Source organism: Mustela erminea, chromosome 7 (genome assembly GCF_009829155.1).
Source record: "Mustela erminea isolate mMusErm1 chromosome 7, mMusErm1.Pri, whole genome shotgun sequence".
Taxonomy (NCBI): domain Eukaryota; kingdom Metazoa; phylum Chordata; class Mammalia; order Carnivora; family Mustelidae; genus Mustela; species Mustela erminea.
This window is the reverse complement of record NC_045620.1, coordinates 109,498,931-109,519,330: the sequence shown is the minus strand read 5'-3', so window position 1 is coordinate 109,519,330 and position 20,400 is coordinate 109,498,931. Positions and strand designations below refer to the sequence as shown.

Genomic DNA, 20,400 nt, shown 5'->3' with positions numbered 1-20,400 from the left:
TGGTTTTAAATGATTTAGTACACGCAGATCATTTAGAAAAGTACCTGCCAGAGAATGAGTGCTCAGAAATAAGTCAGTCAGAGAAAGACAACTATCATATGATCTCCCTGATATGAGGAAGTTGAGAGGCAACGTGGGGGGTTTGGGGAGGACGGAAGGAAAAAAATGAAACAAGATGGAATTGGGAGGGAGACAAACCGTAAGAGACTCTTAATCTCACAAAGCAAACTGAGGGTTGCTGGGGCAGGGCGGGTAGGGAGCGGATGCCTGGGTTATGGACATTGGGGAGGGTATGTGCTGAGTGCTGTGCTATGTTAATAAAAAATAAAAAGTTAAAAAAAAAGAATGAGTGCTTAATGAAGTTACTGATGTTCTTATTGATGAATTATAATTTTCTTCCATGGAGTCAGCCTGTAAACATATGTGCAGATCCATAACTTGGCCTATATGTCTGTACATGTGTGCTTATAATATGAAAGTGTGTGCGCATATGCATGCTTATTGTGAACATAGATATTTCAATGTATACATAGATGTGCACCCATGTGGGTGCATGTATACCTTTATGTATGAATGTTTATATGTTAGGTGTATATGTGCTGTATGAGGTATGTTCTTGTATTTGCACACACACATTAGTATTTATGTAGGGGTGTACTTGTTGGAGATACTTGCATGTATGTGTGCCTAAGTATGTGTGTATATGTTGAGTCTATGTGTTTGGATATGTGTATGTGTCTTTGTTGGGTTTGTGCATACATATGTTCACAGGTGTACGTACAAGAGTTGCTATGCATGGTTGTCTAGGATGTCTGGTATATAACCTAATGCCTTCTACATTATAGTCCGTCTGAGTACCCTACCCTATGAGGTGGCACTGTGTGTGACTTACAGAGGTAGGCGACACAGCAAAGGTACCATAAGAAGGTGCCATTTCCTCCTTGTTGAACTACAAGAGCAGTAGGTTTTCTCTCCTTTACCCCACTCTACGGGAAGGAAAGAAAAAAATGAGGTAACACTATCTATTGTGTGTAATATACATTGGCCTAAACTACTTTATGCTTGGTTGGGTTTAATGGGTTTTACATTTATTGTTTGTCATTGTTTGAATCCAGCACAGCTGGTTTGGCAATCTAGGGAACATTACCACTTTGGAAAGCACATACCAGCCCTAAAGTAATCTTGGGATAAGCCATTCGAGAAATCTTGGCAAGAGCATTTCCTGGCAGTTCAGGAAAGTTACAGGCCTTCGGGATGTAGGACCAAATATCATCCAGAACTCTACTTCTCATTTGCTGAATTCAGTTTTCATAAAATCATAGAATTTTAGACTTGGCTGCCACTTTGGGCAAAGGTTTAGGGGTTTGAAATCCTTTATCTGTTTCCACACTCATTGCATGTGGTCTGGTCCTATCATCAACATCTTTCCTGGTTGAGAACCATTAATTTAGAGCAACAACTTTTTAAATGAATGAGTGCCCCCAACACTCAAGGTAAAGGAATTTTCCCAAAGTCAAACAGTCACATGGGAATAGAGGCAGGCATTGAGTCTAGAGATCTTAGTCCTGTTGACCCTTCATATTTAGGTCTGTTTTTATTTTCGGATTCATTATCCCTAAGTTTTCACGCATGGACTCAGGTCTGGTGCTCACGGAAGCATTCTCTCAAGGGCAGGCATGATAAACACTGAAAAGTTGACGTCCTTACCCTATTCTTGCATTCTAGATTCCCGATCCAGTAGAGGATGAGAGGATTGGAAGGACTTTTCCCAGCCCTCATATTCCCTGTCCTGCTGTCTCCTCAGCTTTGGAGATAATTGTCACAGTTGAGTCCTGATGCTTAAAGAGTAGCAGGCTCTATAAGAACCATGAGCTTCCTGGGTGGGGTTTAAATGGTGCCTATATGACCTTTCTCAGCCACTGAGTAAAGTATTCTGGAAGACGCTGAAAAATAAGGGGACTATGACTGACAGTTAACCCATTGCCAGAAGTTGGGAGAACTTTTCACAAACCACGTGGATGAAGAACTGAGTTGCAAAACACAGTCAGCAGCTGCCTTTGCTTAGACATGAACTAAGGCTACCCTCCTAAACGTAAATACAAAATACCCTTTGTGACCGCTTCACGTGGGCTACCCATGTGTGAAATGTGAGATTGGTACCAACCAGAAAACTGTCCGTCTGTCTCCACGACTGCAAGGCTCGTGGGCTAGTAATTTAGTGTTGTCACAATACAGTCTCCTTTCTTGCTGTGGGTGTAACACATCCACTCAGAGACTGGGAGCTCTGCGGGCAGGAAGCGGTCGTCGGGGGAGACGTGTGATCTCCTCAACGGTACTGACCTCACATGTAATGGGCTGAAGACAGATGCAGAGAGGTTTTTATTTACTCCATTTGGCCAGTACACCAGAGAAGTAGCCAGTGAGAGTTGGGGACAATGTTACAGAAGCCTGGCAGAGCTCCTCTAGAAGAAAGTTCACTCAAGACTGCAAACTGGTTTGAATTATGCACGGCAACCTATGGATTTGAGAAGTGATTTTATTTTATTTTGCTTTTTAAGATTTTATTTATTTGAGAGAGAGAGCGCGTGAGAGTGCACGTGTCCACGAGAGAGCATAAGCAGGGAAGGGGAGGAGGAAGGGAGAGGGAGAAGCAGACTCCCCACTGAGCAGGGTGCCTGAGTCCGGCCTTGATCCCAGGATCCTGGGATCATGACCTGAGTCCAAGGCAGACGCTTAACAGACTGTACCACCCAGGTGCCCCAAGAAGTGATTTTAAATAAGGTCTGAATGGAACAGAGAGTTGGGCCAGCGACAACTCAAACTCCTGTCTCTTGGCAAATGCAGGCCTGGATAGATAGGCCCTCATTTGAGTTTTAATAAAAATAAAATTTAAAAGAACTGCACGAGAATGCATTTCCTATGGGATACAACTTTCTGCAAAAAAAGTGAGGAGCTATGTCATCCTGAAAATTCAGAGGTAGAACAGACTTATTAAAATTATTTACTGTAGGGACCACAAAGGAAAATTTGATAACTATTTAGCTGCCTCAGTAAAAAGCAAGAAGACATGATAGCTATGAAGCAAAAGCAGAAAACTATAAAGAAAAAATTATCAGAAATATAATCAGGACCACTGATGTAATAAGAAAAGATTAAAAAAATTAAAAGTGAAGTAGAATTTAAATTCTCATTAGAGTCAATTTTAATGAGAAGAATGGACATTACTGAACATCAAATCAGTGATGTAGAAGGCAGAATAGCTTTCTCAGAATCCAAAGGAAAAGGACAAAGAGATAATAAGATGACAGGTAAGATTAAATTCTATACATATGTATATTAGATGGTATATATACTTGCACATATATATACACATATATATGTGTATGCTCAGATGTATGTAGATGTATAGATACACACACACACATAAACACATACATATATATTGATATAGTGGAGAATAGAGAGCCAACTTAATCATTTTATATGTGCTTGAGGATGTACCAGAACATTCCAAAGAGAAGCAATAACTAACAATATATTTAAGCTTAAAGAAAACTTTCTTGAGCTGAAAAAAATTTGGATAGGCTGATAGAAAACCCTGTATATTGTCAGCAAAATCACTGAAAAGTGACCTCAGGGTCAAATTTTGAATTGCAAAGCTACAGGAATAAAGCTTGCCTATGTGCAACACTTAAAAGGAGAGATTGCATAAAACAAAAGGAATCAGCATGGGTCTCTGACTTCTTGGCTACACTAAGTGTCAGAAAACAAGGGGACCCAAGTGTCCAAAATTTTGAGGGAAGACTGCAACACAGTCATTCTGTGATTACTTCTTTTCCCTTTACCAAGAGGCAGTCCTTCTTCCCTACCTTGATCTAGAGTTCGTTGTCCACATAGCTGTTCTCCTAGAGCAGTTTGAGTCTGGGACATCATTGTTTGCTGTGGTGCCCAGCCCAGAACCCCACTTGGTGGGTTTTCTAGAGATGTTTGGGTGGATGGAATTGAGATGGGATTATGGCCATGGGTCAGGTGCAGAGCCCTCAGATTTGGACAGCTTGGCACCCATGTGGGAACTCTGCACACAGGATTATTCGAAACAAATTAGGCAATGGAGATGAAGGTATTTTGTAGACCTCCTCCCACTCTATAAAAATAAAGGGCTATTTTTTTTATTCCGTTAATTTATTATTAATCTAGAGTAGATGATATCAGGGCTAAAAAATGGGATAAAATCCACTGTTGGCCCCAAAGGGAGACTTCTTCTCCTTTTCTATTCTCTTTCTCCTTAGGTGAGTCTCCATGTATTGTTCTATCAAAGCCTGCCATAAGAAAAGGATTAGACATAGACCACTTGCATCATGTTAACTTAAACACTGTGGGTATTTGCATTTTACATAAGATCTCTGACTGAAGAACAAAAGACTTTGTCTGTTTTAAAATAAATGTCAAGCATCGGTAAGGAGTGGCCCGTGAAGCCCAACCCATCTGGACTGAGCTGCCATCTCCTTCTGGCCACTGAACCTGGAAGTCATTTACATCAGTGGCCTCTCCACCAACAAGGGACCTTTTTCCTGGTCAATGATTTCCCATTTTTCTACAGTTCCATCATCTTCACTCATTTCTGTTCAGAATTCCCTAGAAGACAGGGCTTTGTTGATTTTGAAAATTTCTGAAATTGATTATTTCTTTTTTTTAAAAAACATTGTATTTATTTATTTCCGAAAGAGAGAGAGAGAGAGAGAGAGAAAGAGCGAGCGCACAAGTAGGCTCTGCGGCCGGCAGAGAGAGAGGAGAAGCAGACTCTCTGTTGAGCAGGAAGCCCAATGAGGGTCTCAATCCCAGGACTCTGGGACCATGACCTGATCCGAAGGCAGATGCTTAACTGACTGAGCCACCCACCCAGGTAACCCAAGAACGATTGTTTCTGAGGAAATTGAAGACAATGTGGAATTTTGCCAAACAAGTTCTATCCTACAGGATATTTTTAGCAACAAGCCCACTCGGCCCTCCGCAGTCCAGCAGTATCTAGAGTTTTGGGAGGACTAGAGAACAGACTTTTCCAGAGGATTGGATCCTAGAATATAGAGAATTAAGAAGCAGATGACAGTGATAATGAGGGAAGGACAAATTGTCACCGCCCTTTAAGGCTCTATGGGGTGAAAAGAAATTTTTGGAGTGGTTATTGTTGTGGATATACTGATTACCACTAATCAATCTAAGTGTCAGTGATACTTTTCTTAGGATAAATTCCATGATGGGAGGCATTGTAGGGCACATGCAGGAGTATACTTGCTAATCTCTGACATTAAGGAGTTTATAATTTAGTGGTAGAGATGAGATGTATATTTAAAAAAATTGGAGGATAACACAGCAAATAAGCCCTTAAGGAGTGGGAGGGACAAATGCTGAAGGAGAACCAGGAGGAGAGAACCCATTGCAGATGGGATGGCCAGAAATAGATGGCTGAAGTAAATGAAGTTGAAGTTCAGCTACCTTCCAGTGTCTGGAATCCTTCAGTGACCCATCAGCCCATGTGGCCTGGATGGCCAGAACTTGGGGATGGGGGCTAGGGGCTTGATATTTATTTGGAAGAATGACAAAGAGTAAATACCATTCAAACAGGTGGAGAAGGAAAGGGGGCCAGGAAGAGACCATTTCAACTGGGAAAAACAAGAACCATGTGTTTCTAAATCCTGACATGATGAACTAACCCCATGTTACCTCGGGGCTTGCCCCTGAAGACGGAAGATGGTATGGAGCACAGGAGAAGTTCATAAGTGGTAGGAATTGCTGGCCCAGCCGAGTAGCCCCCATGTGAGAGAGGAGGACAGCCGTTGCTCTCCCCAGCTTACAGGTGAAGACACTGAGCTGAGCAATCAGGGGAGAAGGAGAAGCCAAGGTCTTGGTGATTACACGAGGTTCTACACTACCTTTGCCCATGGACTGTGTGGCTTCCCTCTTTATATTAGGGTCGTTTGAACCCAGCAGGCCGAGGGATAATCCGGAAGAAGGAGAAAACCGCATTTCCTCCAGCCCTCCAACCTGGTTCATGGCACCACTCGGACATACTGGAGATCAGGAACCAGCCCGCACGTGGATGTGCGGCTGTCGGAGAGGTGAACACACTCGGTGTTATTGTGTGATTCATTTCCTCCCCCCAGCTGGTGAGTTGGAGCGGTCTCTGCAGCCTTCAGCCAGACGCTGCAGGGCTCCAGGAGGGGCCTGGCTCTCCTGTACTGACGTTCAGATCTCCCCTTCCGGCCTCATGCAGGCCCGGAGCTTGCAATCCCAGTGCTCCAGGGTTATTAAGTGCCTGTCATGCCTTCTGTTATGAGCTGGCTCCTTGGAGGGACCAGAGTGTACCTCGACCAGCGCCTAGAGCACAGGGACACCATCCGTCCCAGAGCAGCTTGCTTCTACATGATGCAAATTGATTAAAAGTCCATTTAGTCACAGGTCGAAGGGGAAAACAGGCCAGTGAAGAATTCCAGATACTGGAAAGTAACTGAACTTCAGTGACCAAAGAGCATCTGGAGTATGCGGGAAAGGTCTCCTCTGTGATTCAGCTGACAAGACTCAATTTGGCTAATTAGCTTCCTTCAAAGCTGTGGGAAAGCAGTACTGATCTTAGGAGGCATGTGGGTAATCACTATCAAATGGCCTCAGTCTAGAAAGAACTTCATCTTGGCGTTAGGATCTCCATTTCCCCCTTCTCTTCTTTTTTCCATTAATTTGCATGGCTTTGATTACCAGTGAGGTTGAACATTTGTATTCACTTCTATTTTTTATTGAAAGAATTCTTATTTAAGAAAGGGAGGGGAGGGAGAAGCAAAGGGAGAGGGAGAGAGAATCTTAAGAAAGCTCCATGCCCAGAGCAGAGCCCAACATTGGGCTTGACCTCACAACCCTGAGATCATGACCTGAGCCCAAATCAAGAGCTGGACACTTAACTGACTGAGCTACCTGGGCGCTCCAATAGTAAGAATTCTTAATACGGCATCTACTCACTTAGCAACTTTTTATCGGCACAATACAGCATTGACTACAGGCACCATGTTGAACAGCAGATCTTTAGAACCTATTCATCTCCCATAACTGAAACTTTATACCTGTTGAGCTACAACTTCCCCTTTCTCCTTCCCCGAGCCCCTGGCATCTGGCATTCTACTCTCTGCTTGTATGGGTTTGACCCTTTTAGATACAGGTTTAGTAAATAAACCAAACATCCACATCTCGCAGGTTATATTTAGGCATGAAGCTGAGTGTGCTTTTTTTCTTGTGGTAAAAACATGTAACTTAGAACTTTATCATCTTCACCATTTTTAAGTGTACGGTTGAGTAGTATTAAGTGTATTCACATTGTTGTGAAACAGATCTCCAGGACCTTTTCATCTTGAAAACCTGAAGTTCTTCTCCATTAAACATCTCCCCTCATTTCCCTCCTCCTGCCAGCCCCTGGCAGTCACCATCCAACTTTGTTTCTGTGAATTTGACTCCTTGAGATACCTCACATGTGGAGTGCTGAATTTGTCTTTTTGGTGCCTGGCTTATTTCCCTGAACATGATGTCCTCAAGGCGTCTGCTGTGGCGGGGTTTTCTCTTTCCTTCTCAAATCTGAGTAGTCGATTTTATGCGTATACCATATTCTGTTTATCCATTCATCTGTTTTTTTTTTTTTTAAAGATTTTATTTATTTATTTTACAGAGAGAGATCACAAGTAGACGGAGAGGCAGGCAGAGAGAGAGAGATATAGGGAAGCAGGCTCCCTGTTGAGCAGAGAGTCCGATGTGGGACTCGATCCCAGGATCCTGAGATCATGACCTGAGCCGAAGGCAGCAGCTTAACCCGCTGAGCCACCCAGGCGCCCCTATCCATTCATCTGTTAACAGATCTTTGGGTTGCTTCTACCTCGGGGCTGTTGGGAACAGTGCTGTCAACATGGGTGTGCAAATACCGCTTTGAGCTCCTCCTTTCAGTGATTTTCGGTAGATAGCCAGAAGTGGGGATGTCCAATAACAAAGACTGATGAGGAAGTAGAGAAATTGCGACCCTGTGCACCGTTGGTAGGAATAAAAAATGGGGCAGCCACCTGTTTTCTTACCAGTTCTTCATTGAGCTAGATGCTTTGGTGATTAGTAAATACAAAGCCTAATGTATTTGAGCAAGCCTAAGTCAGAGAGATCTCAAGATAATGGAAATTAATGCTTGCTACCAGGAAGAACAGAATTGCAACACTGTAAAGAGAAAACTTTATTCTCTGCATAAGCTATAAGGGGATAAGCCACAAAGAAACAGCTCTAAGTTGTTTATTATAATACTGATAAGGGTTCTAAATTGTCAGTAAGCAAGTTATCAAACCATGGAGGAGGTGTTGAAGGATATTCACAAAAGTATGAATCATGGTCCAAGACTCCTGTGTTAGATAACGTGCATTGCATTCTGTATGAAACATGGCCCCGGAGTTGTGCAATGCAGTGGCCCCGAGTGGTTCATTCTGGGAGGTGGGATCACAGGTATCCTCTCTTCTGTAGTGCTTTGGTTAGTTTGTTTTAAAACAAAACTCATGACTTCAATTTTTTTTCTTTTAATAAAAATCCTACAAGATGGCAGATACAGGGAGTTTGCCCTGAACCTAGGATCACTTCAGGCCCTGGGAACAGCCTCCTCAAACTTGTACTATATCATGAGGTAAGCAGAGGTGCTCAAACAGAGGCAGGATCATCAGGAGGGAATGTGGAAGCAGACCGGCCCTGCACCCAGAGTTTCTTATTTAGTGGGTCTCCAGTGGGGCCTGAGGCTGTGAACTTCTAATAAGAGGCTACTCTTTCTGCTGCTGGCCCCAAAGCAGCATTTTGAGCACCACTGAAGAGGAGAGTGTTTCAGTGGTGAATAGGCCCAGGTATGCTCTTGAGCTGGTTTTGAATTTTTGTGGTGACAGCTGTGTTTGAAGTCTTGGTTCAGAATTCCACCCTTCCACAGGATCTTCTCTTACCCCTCTGGGCTGCCGGGACCCCTTCGCCATCCAAGGTAAAGTCACATAAGGGAGAGACTTCATTTTCAACTTCTTTTCCAGACTCAAGACTAGAGAAAAAAAATAGACCTTTGAAAGCTCCTTTTTTTTTTCCCTAAAGATTTTATTTACTTATTTGACAGACAGAGATCACAAGTAGGCAGAGAGGCAGGCAGAGAGGGGAAGGGAAGCAGACTCCCTGCTGAGCAGAGAGCCTGATGTGGGGCTCAATTTCAGGACCCTGGGATCATAACCTGAGCCGAAGGCAGAGGTTTTAACCCACTGAGCCACCCAGAGGCCCCTTAAAACTCCTTTTGACTAACTTGTTTGTGCCTTGGTTTTCTTCTCTACTACAGGGATAGTATAAGAAATCTTTGTGGCAGGTGCATTATGAGAACAGGACTATATTTGAGACATTATAAGACTTGTTTGGAAAAACATTACAAAGTTTTTGGTCCATTAAAAAGGAGAAAAACCTGAGCCTTTACGTATACTGCCAGATTTACTGAGTTACATAAATTGCTTAATCCCCAAAAGAGTTCAAATGAGGCCTTGTAAGCACAGTGGAGTGCTATTTTACAAAGTTCATGGTATATGATTTAAGACTTATCCAGAAAGATTTGCATGCATCGTGAATTTTGTTAACGTAACAAGGCTGATCAGTATAAATGACTTTTTGACAAAAGCCTTTGTGAACACTTCAGAATGTGTTCCAAAGGGGATAGTTGTTTGTTGTTTGGAGATCATAAAATAAAGGACACATAGCAGCCGAGCTCCGGTGACTGGAAGGCCATGATGATGGCACTCATTTTTGTAGCTTTGCTTTTCTAAAACACTTGACTGTTCTAAAATGCTTTCAAATTGCCTTGCTCTCCCCTTTCCAACGAGGTAGGCTAGGTTGTGTTATTTGTGCCTATGTCTACAGATTGAGTAATCAAATTGAAGTTGTGTGACTTGCGTTGGGTGGTGAGCTGTGATTTAAACCCAGGTGTCTCCACTTCAGGGTTTTTCTCCCAGCATGTGCTGCTTATTAACCTCTTGGTCACTTTTTTTTTTTTTTTTTTTTTTTTTAAGTCTCCTAGGGGTGTAAGAAAGGCGGTACCTACCCTGGTTTCCTCAGAGCTGTGCTGGTAGCATTACAGACGGCATTTCCTGTGACAGTCTTTTCTTAAATTTATGACTAAGAACTTGTTTTTCTTTTTCTTGAAAGACAAAGTTGGCAACATCACAGAATTGTGTAATAGGGCATAATTGTATAATTATAGAAACAACCATCAAATGAACTCATTTTTAGCAATAGGCGAGAAGCAGCCTAACGCTTTCTAATTCTGATGGGAAGGGATTTTACATTTAGAAAACGGTTCTTTTAATTTCACTCTTTGGCACTCTCCTCTGCATCTTAAGAGCCTGGGTGATTTCCTGGCAAGAGTTCCACTAAGCCATGGCCAATGTTGAGCGGGGCGACGGAGGGGTGGGGCTCAGCCTAGGTCTGCTGAGATTCTGCTTCGTCATACTTTAGGAAAGTGTCTCAACCTTGAGGAGTCACAAAAACCAAAGGAAGCAGTTTGTTGGGGGTTGGGGAATAGTCGCTGGTCAAGATCACTTTGACAGATGGGGCCTTGACATCTCTGCACAGTATGCATGCTGGGTGCATCTCTGGAGAGAAATTGGTCACGGCGGAGACTTTTACCTTTCTCCGTTTTGAGGAATTAACTGCAGAAATAGAAAGGCTTTCACCTCAGGATCCCCATAGGTCTGATGTTCAAATGCCAGAAATGGAGTCCTGAAGCTGAGGTCAGAAAGGTCTGCGGCGAAATGCAAACACCTGTCAGCCTGAGCTGGCGGCCCACGGCTGTCCGTGATGGGGTCAGCCCTCCGGCCAGAGTCCTGCATACACAAAAGAACCCAAAATAGTGGCCCCAGATTCTCTGAAGCTTGAGGCTCAGGCCTTTTTCAAATGAAAACAAACCTGAGCTTAGGTAAGGGGAAACTTGATTCAGAGACCATTGTAGTAAGAGGCACACTCAGACTTTAGGATCTACAAGAGTCTCAAAACTGAGCAAGGGAAAAGGCTTTTCTTTCATAGGGAGGGGAAGCAGGAGTAAGAGGAACTTCTGTGGGGAGATTGGGTAAGCAATTAGGGTGGAAAGGTGACAGGATGGGGCGGTTTGACCGGAACATTCTTAGTGTGGTTGGTCTATCCCCAGGGGTGAGCTGTTAAGAGCTCCATGTTCTGCATGTTAGTGCTTGCTCAGGCTTGGAATGAGTCCAAGTTCAGGGCCCTGTGGGAAGGAGAGAAGCCTGGTTGAAGTTCAGGCTAAGTCTGTGGGTAATTAGTGGGCCATGTGAACACTTGGCCACACTTGAGCTCTCTGGGTAGCGGTGGTCTTTCAGTGGTGGTCTACTCAGCACTCATTCCTGAATGTGGGCCCCCAAACCAGCTGCACTTGGTGGCTTATCAGATACAGATTCCATCCCACCACCTTTTGGATTCTGTTCCCAAACTTGGATATGCATCAAGATCAGAAGATTGTTAAAATACAGTTGATGTCCTAAGTGTAATCAGAAGACCTGGCTTAGAGCAGTAGATCTGCTACTTGACAGCTGGATGAATGAATATACTTAGCTTCAGGATCCTCATCTGCAAAATGGGACTGCTACCTACTTCAGGTAGTCATCAGGAGGACTGGATGCTAATGTGAAAGTTCCCACAGGAACTAGGAAAATTGTAAGCTCTAAGTTATTACCATAGATTTTGTTGGTTGGGTTTTTGTTCCTATTTAGAGCAGTTTCCCATAACTTTCAGTATGTCCAAGCCCATGTGTCAGCTGTAAGCAGCCCTTTACTTAGCCCAACATGCTCTGCAGAGATTTCTTAAAAAAAAAAAAAAATATATATATATATATATATATATTTTATTTATTTATTTGACAGAGAAAGATCATAAGTAGGCAGAGAAGCAGGCAGAGAGAGGGGGAGAAGCAGGCTCCCTGCTGAGCAGAGAGCCAGATGTGGGGCTCGATCCCAGGACCCTGTGATCATGAGCTGAGCCAAAGGCAGAGGCTTAACCCACTGAGCCACCCAGGCACCCCTCTGCAGAGATTTCTTATGCGTACTGCAATAGGTGAGAAATTAGGATGGGGGATGGCTCCTGGGTGGCTCATGTCCATTAAGTATCAGACTCTTGAGTTCAGTTCAAGTCATGATCTCAGGGTGTTGGGATCGAGCCCTGCATTGGGCTCTGTGCACAGCAGAGAGTTGGCTTAAGATTCTCTGCCTCTGTACCTCCCCCTGCTTATGCATGTTCTCTCTAAAATAAAACCTTAAAAAAAAAAAAAAGCTGGGAGTAGGGCTTGGACAGGCTTCTGAGATTTTGATTCTATAGTCATTCCAGGATTGGAATCCATCTTGAATCTGTCCAGTGTCCTAGAAACTCTGTAGTTTTTGGTAGGATTATAAATCTAGAGCTCATCTGGATAGAATGGTGTACTCAGAGCTATAATTTGTCCTGGACATAGAGAATGGGTTGGGCAGTATAACCTTGGCAATAGGATGATAGCACTAATGCCCGTTAGGAAGTGTTGTTGTTTTTGCTACTGTTTTTAGTTTTCATGTTTGTTTTTAGACTATGAAATGGTTTCAAAACAGGGAAGAGAAAAAGGCTTGATACTGTGGCAGGAATTTTGCTGTTTGGGGATCTGACCACAGCGCTTTCTACCCTCCCCCCCCTTTTTTACTTACAGTCAGGACTTTATTGGGGCTCATGATCCCACGATGTGTAAAAGCACAACACTCAGGAAGTCACAGGTGCAACTATAGTATCTCCCCCAACCCTAATGTGGGGTTTCATTTTCTTTAGTTTCAGTTACCTGTGGTCTGGAAGCACTCCTGAAAAATCATCAGAAAGTCCATAGTAGCCTAACGCTTCATCACAATGCCTATGTCATTCACCACCTCATGTAGACGTTTTATTATCATACATCCTCACACTGAGTGAGTACAGTGCAATAAGATTTTGAGAGACCACATTCACAGGGTCGCTTGTCCCAGTCCATTCTTTCTTTCCTTTTTTTTTTTTAAAGCTTTTATTTATTTATTTGAGAGAGAGAGAGGGTGAGAGAGAGATGAGAGGGCAGAAGGTCAGAGGGAGAAGCAGACTCCCCACAGAACTGGGAGCCCGATGCGGGACTCGATGCCAGGACTCCGGGATCACGACTTGAGCTGAAGGCAGTGGCCCAACCAACTGAGCCACCCAGGTACCTCCCAGTCTATTCTTATAACTGTTCTATTTTAGTTGTTAATCTTACTGTGCCTAATTTATAAACTAAATGGTCATAGGTATATACGTACAATGTTAAAAAACAAAAATTCACCCAAGTAAACGTCAAGATCTAATTGACTTTATTTAAGTTATGTTATCTGGCAACATCCTATCTAGCAAGTACTATGGAGAGATGCTCTTAAGAGTTGTACAAAATGGAAGATTTTTATAGGAAGGAGGGAAGGGCAAGAAGTTGTTAGCGAAAGAAAAAAGAAAGGTTACACCTTCTAGTTTGGGGTTGAAGAGAATAGTGGGGATTTTTACCAAGCAGATTCTCTCCCTAGTGCTGATCAGGAAACATCAGATTGTTAAAATGTCACATTTCTCTCGGTGATGGGTATTAAGGAGGACACGTTGCAATGAGCACTGGGTGTTAGACGCAAATAACGAATCCTGGAACACAACATCAAAAACCAATGATGTACCGTCTGGTGACATACCGTACCATAATATACCATACCATAACATACCATAATGAAATTAAAAAAAAAATATCACATTCCTAAGTTGGAATAAATCTTGGTTTGCTGTTGTAGTGGTGGTGGTAGGCAGATGACTCTGTTTGGGGGTTTTAATTATAGGGAAAATATAGAGTATACAAGGTTTGGTACTCCCCATGGTTCCAGTCCTTTGCTGGCAGTCTGGAAATGTAGCCCCCGTTGATAAGGTGTGAGAGGTGTTACTGTGCTTTCCTAACCTTGATAATGTGCCTCATGTGTCCTTTCCTCCTCTTTTCCTTTCCCTCCCTCCAAACTTTTTTTTTTTTGGTGTCAGCTCTGTGCTAGATAGATGCTGTATTAGATGTGGGACCATAAAGATGAACAAAACATAATTTCTGCTTCCTTGGAGCTTAATATCTAGCTGCTGTTCTCAGTGGGGTTTGGATTGGGAGATTATTAGTATGGGTTCCCTGCTGAAGGAAAACTGGTCCCAGATGAAAATAGTTAAGGACTAGAAGTCCTGCGTGGGGTACAGAGCTATCTACTAAGAATCCAAGTACCTGAGTACTACCATTTAGTAAATGGGGGACTTGGAATTATACCTTTGAAATTTATATCTTGGTGTCTGAGAAAAATCCCGAGATGAGCAGGGAAGATCTATTATGGGCTTAGATGAGGCAATATCTTTCTCTTTCTCTCTCCAAATATAGACATATGGGTAGAGATATATATATATATAGCTAAGGATTATGAGGTATTTTATAAGAATATTAGTAGATTCCTGGTAGCAGTATTCCTACTAGCCAAAAGCAGAAACAACCCAAATGTCCATCAATCAAGTGGATAAACGAAATTGTGATATCAGCGCACAATGGAACATTATTCAGCCATGAAAAAGAATGTACAGATACAAGCTATAATATGGATGCATCTCAAAAATCTTATGCTAAAGAAGTCAGAGACTAAAGGACACATGTTGAATGGCTTCTTTAATAGGAAACTGAGAGCTAAAGGAACAGACAATAGAACTGGTGGTTGCCAGGGGAGGGGAGCAACTACTCAGTGGGTACAGAGTTTCCTTTCAGACTGATCATGTGCTGGAACTAGAGGTGGTGATTTGCACAACATTGTGAATTTTTACAGGCCACTGGATTGTCTAGATCCATTTTATATGACTTTTACCTCCAATAAAAACAAAATGGAACCGGGACAGTTTGGATCACATGACAACATAACTTCTCCTCTTCATGAGGTAAGATCTAGGCAAAAGTTATGGAAGTTCTTTGTCCACTTAAAAATCCAGTTTCATGGGGCACCTGGGTGGCTCAGTGGGTTAAAGCCTCTGCCTTCAGCTCGGGTCATGATCTCAGGGTCTTGGGATGAGTCCCACATCGGGCTCTCTGCTCAGTGGGAAGCCTTCTTTCTCCTCTCTCTCTGCCTGCCTCTCTGCCTACTTGTGATCTCTCTCTGTCAAATAAATAAATAAAATCTTTTTAAAAAATCCAGTTTCATTAGAGTGGATTGTGTTCTAGTCCAAGGAAAAAGTATTTTCCTTGCCCCACACACTCTTGGAGCTAATCTCCATTTCAGGTAATGGAACTTAAAGGGAAATTTAAGGGAACTTAAAGAGAAGAGAAAACTCTTGCTGGCAGAGTTAACCATTTTCTCAGGAACTTGGGAGTTAACCTAATCAAGATTTTTAAACTTCTGACATTTTAGCCTCTCTCCATCACCACCTCCCCCAAACTCCCTGCCCTCGGTGGCTTGCCAGGTGAATTATTCCCTGCTAAGGTGAAAATAGCCTTTTAAATTCTCCCCGATATGATGTGAGTTTCCCTATTTCACTACTCTGTTAATCTGGAAGTCCGTCTCCAAGGAGCAAATCTAATTTAATGGATTCTTAACCTGGGGCTTCACTAAGGTTTTAAAAAAAAATTGGCATAGGGTCCAGTAAATGATGACTAATTATTTCTGAATACATACACATGCTCCCAGGGTCCTCAAGAGTCTAAGGTTTCATTTGGAATCCAGATACTTATTAGGGAAACCCTCATCCCTGCTGGATCTGCATAACCAAACCTTATGTTTAACATTTTGGATGGAATTCATCTAGTCATTGAATATGGGGTTTCTTTTCTGCTCTCTAGGTAGCTGATTATATGTTGCTAGAATCTTCACCTGTATGCTTCTTAAAAACTGATGTTTTATTTCTGTGGTTTTGTTTTGCCTTTTAAAAGTTTCTTACTAAAGGGATACCTGGGTGGCTCAGTTGGTTAAGCCACTGCCTTTGGTTCAGGTCATGATCCCAGGGTCCTGGGATCGAGTCCCACATCGGGCTCCTTGCTCAGCGGGGAGTCTGCTTATCTCTCTGCCTCTGCTTGCCACTCTGCCTGCTTGTGCTCTCTGTCTCTCTCTGTCTCTTTCTCTGATAAATAAATAAATAAAATAAAAACTTTCTTACTAAAAAAAGAAGCAGCTAGTATCTACCAGAGTTCTGGCTAGTGGCAGAATTCATGGATTAGGATGAATCCTACCAGAGAGGCTTCTGGGTACTTCCAAAGCAGTAGAAATGGGGAGAATGCTGGATTGTTCCTTATGTAACTTCGATCCCAGAGTCTCCTGTGCAAACTTCCACTCAGAAGGCTTTCTAAAAATTAAGCTTCATATTCTTCCTTTCTTCATGGTTTCTACTTCCGGCAGCTGCTGAAACTGCTCCTCTCTGGGCCATGTCCCCAGTCCTTCCCTTCACCTTCTCCTGTGCTGTGACCTCACACCGCTGCCCTTCTTCTCCAGAGCCTCTGTTCTCTATGAAGACCCATTTCTACTTGCCAGTGCAGCTCCCTGGCAAGTAGAAATGGGGTGCCTTTACCTGTCCCTCTCTCCAGCCTGGGGCCCCCAGAGGTTAGAACTGGCTAGGCTGCTGCCTCTTCCCCAAAGCACACATTTAGGATTGGGAACTGAAGCTGCTTGGGGAGTGGGGCTACTTGTTTCTGTTTCTACCCACTTCCTTAAACAGTGGCTGAAAATTTGTCTGGGAGAATCCTGGAGAGGCAAAGCCCTGCCCTGGAAGACTGGAGTCCTAGTGAGCCTCTAGATAGCCTCTTGCTATCAAGAGATAGCAATTTGGAGTCCCGTGGGTTGGACTGGATTCCTTCATGTTAGCTGCGTGACCTTTGCACCCCTCACCCCCTCTTAAGCATCACAGTGCCCGTCAAAATGATTCTAATCCTAGGCTGTTTCTCATAAAAATGCTCCAGATCTCAGAGCAGAGGGCCCTGTCCTCTGAGCTCATCCAACTTGCTTGCTTTGGAGTCTCATGGAGTCTTAACCTCTGAGAAAATGCCCCAGGGGTTCCCCTCCTTAGGTGTTAGGGACCCAGTTTGGGCTGCAGAAAGGCTAGTCACCCAAGTAGTATCTGCTTTCCCCTGCTTGGCTGTTTGGGCTTAGGGGGCTGGAGTTTTTGTTCTATCCCTGGTAATAAAACAGGCTGCAATGTAACGGATCTGCCATTTGCTGAGCTAGTAAATTTATAACCTCTTATTAGTTTTCTCTTTAGTGTTTATGAGATCATCAAATGAAAAATATCCTTGTCAGCTAGGAATTAGATGAGCCAATGCATGAAGTATCATTCTGCAGCCAATTTAGGAGGGTGGCAAGCCCCAAGGAAGAAAGAATGCCATGGTAGCACTAAGGAAGAAAGGGAAACATGCTGAGTCCTTGGAGTCTGCTCTGGGGAGGAGCTCTAGATGCCATACTGGGCCTGAGCAGGAGAAGGGCCTGCATCTGACCTTGGATGGACAAGTGTGGCCAAGACTAACTACAGAACTCGCTGGGCCCATAGCAACATGAATGCTGCAGCATTTTTAACAAAGAACCTCAAGAACACAACAACAGAGCATGAAAGGAAGCTTGGGATCCTGCAGAGAGTATGGTGTACACAAATTGTACACCTGGAAATTCTGTCCTTAATGTGGCTACCCCATGTGCGCTCATGTGGCATTTAATGTACTGTGTTTTGGTGGTAGCAGTGCTTGTCTGTAAGCTCCAGGAAGATGGCGGGAGCACGAATATGCTAAGGAAGCTAGTACATGGTGCAGAGGGAGGCAGGAGGACTCGGATTTAGGTTACTTGTCTTTATCACCATCCTCTCTTCCTCTCCTGGAGCTCTAACAGATGAGCTAGGAGTCGGAGTGGAGGTTCTCTGATCTATAGTAAGCCTTGTTCAAGCTCCCCGAACTTAATTTCCTCCAAAGTCCAGGAAATAATTTAATCATAAGTTCTATAAAAGGATAGTGCCCTTAAGGCTGAAGAGAGGATGAAATAAAATCCAAAGAAATAAAAAAAAATGCATCTTCGTCTATCGAAAGCAGAAAGGTAAATTGGAGTCTGTTCATAAGTAGGATTTGATTTTAAATAGAGCATTTCTTACGATCTTAAACGCCAGTGCCTTCCAGGGAAATCAGGTGTTGTTGAGGGATGGGGGTGGGTGTTGATGTGGTCAGCTTGATTGGTTAGCAAGACTTAACCTGAGAAATCCTTTTCATGATCACTGAAGAAAATGCTCTGTTCTGGCTTCATTAACTCAGTTTAGTCTGGAAGAGAATTTACTTGAAGTTTTATCTATGTCAAAGAGAATATTTAGAAATTTGTGTTTTTACAGTCCTTACACAGATACTTTCACAGTGACTATCTCCTGTAAATGCTCTTTACTAGAAAAGAATGTGCTGGGTTTAGCTAGTTCATGACCACACATCATGGGCATCCACTTGAGTTTGATGGTTTTGATTTTTGAGCTTCTGTCTGTGGGCCCTGATTCGTGCTGAACACAGTGATGAAGAAGAGAATCCAATGTGGTCAAGGAATTCTACAATCTGAAGTGTTCTTCTGAATCTCTACACTTTGGAATACATAATTCACCTGGCCCTCTAACATTTCCTAAATAAATCTAAGAAAGAATGTAGTTAATGCTAAGTGTCTATTGCTGACAAATTAACCTACTTCCAGAAGAGGTCAGAAAACGGGTTTTAGAAATGTTCCATGGAATCAAGGTACTTTTTAAAAAATTCCTTTAGGATAACTTTAGTAGTAAAACATGTTCTAAGAATGTCATTATGACCCAAATCATAAAACCGAGTTTTACCTCTGATATAATGGATGCTCGCAGTGTGCCAAGAGTGACCGTAATCAGCTATATTTTTTCTCCAACATAGAATAAAATTGAATGAGGACAAGCTGAATTATGGACCATGCCACAAAGTCTTCTGAGGATTTGCTATTGATAGTGAAAGGCAAAGGACATAGAAAAAGCATTTGAAATACAGATGTATTAAAATGCGCCGAGAAATATTGCCTTCTATCTAAGTCCTCACAAGTCCTTCCCAGTGTCATTGAGAGCCTGAAGTATAGGCAGCACGTTCTAAGGAAAAACCAAAATGGGGACTTTCTATATTCAAGATGGAAGATCCATTTTCCCAGACTTTGGGAAGGTGCTGGGAGAGAAAATGTCCCCATTTCTGTTAAGGAACCAGCTTCAATAGGCCCTATCAACAGGGAGCGATACTGTGGATGTTTCTATTATTCAAGAAAAGGGATTTTGTAGAGAATGTCAGAATTGTGGAGGCAGAGAATGACAGAAGCAAAATGTGTTCGCTTTAAATTGGACTTTTCTATGACCAGTGTTCTAAAGGGATTTGGCCTTTGTTTTGTTTTTTAACAGTGATGAAGTATCTACTTTCTAGGGTAGAACTAACTGAAATATTTAATCTTGTAGGAGAGGAAAAAAATATTCTTTTTGTTTCATATAATCTTTACCAAAAGATACAGTAGGGATGAGGTTAGTGGAATTAATTTTAGCCTCCTATAAATGAGGTTATAATCAAAGAAAGGTAGGACACATGGATTAGGATGGTCACTGCACCTTCTTCATGTTGGCTATGCCTCATTAAGAGCATGCCAAGCATGGTGAAATAGAGAAATAGGTGAACAGAGCTGTACTGGCGGTGAGACAGCTAAATGTCCCGTCATTATCACCATCATCACAGCCATTTTTGGGATTCACTAATCAGTCAATGAGCTGAACAATTTGTGTATGTTCTCCAAGTCCTAATAACTCTGAGGAAGGTGGTATTATCACTGAATTATAAATGAGACGTTAAGGATTAGTGAGGCTAAATAACTTTGGGCCACATGGCAAATAATAAGCAGGAGCCAGCTTTTAATTCATGTTCCCAAATTTCTGCTGCTTCTTTTGTCTTGAGGGATTCTGAGAATCCAAGAACAAAGCATATTCTTGGCCAACTAGAGTAAAAGCCATACCTAAGTTTAGTTGGAAAATGGAGTACATAGTAGTGGTTTTAGCCTCTAGCATCTAGTTCCCTGTATGAAAACTATATCCTGATAGTCCATTGGGGGGAATCCTGTCTCCCCACAACTCTTAGTCTGTGTGTTTCAAGAGAAGTTGATTTAGAAATGGAGCATAGGTAATAGGCCAGTCAAAACCTCCTGTTCCCTAGTCAGAGTGGCTGGGTTAAGGACCGACCTCTGATCCAGGTCAGGCTAGTAGGAGTTAGTGAGACTCAGTTTGGGACATTGGTTTGCCATCATGGAAGCAGATTCCCTCTTTTCTGCT

At 42.7% G+C, this 20,400-nt stretch overlaps 1 long non-coding RNA gene across 1 annotated transcript in view; it reads left to right on the top strand.

Moving 5' to 3' along the window:
* The first annotated feature begins 8,875 nt into the window (after positions 1 to 8,875).
* LOC116595978 overlaps positions 8,876 to 20,400 on the top strand; it is a 187,791-nt gene continuing 176,266 nt past the window's right edge. Inside the window, exon 1 of the long non-coding RNA XR_004287949.1 lies at positions 8,876 to 9,028. This is a non-coding gene — a long non-coding RNA (uncharacterized LOC116595978). The remainder of the gene's footprint in view (positions 9,029 to 20,400) is intronic.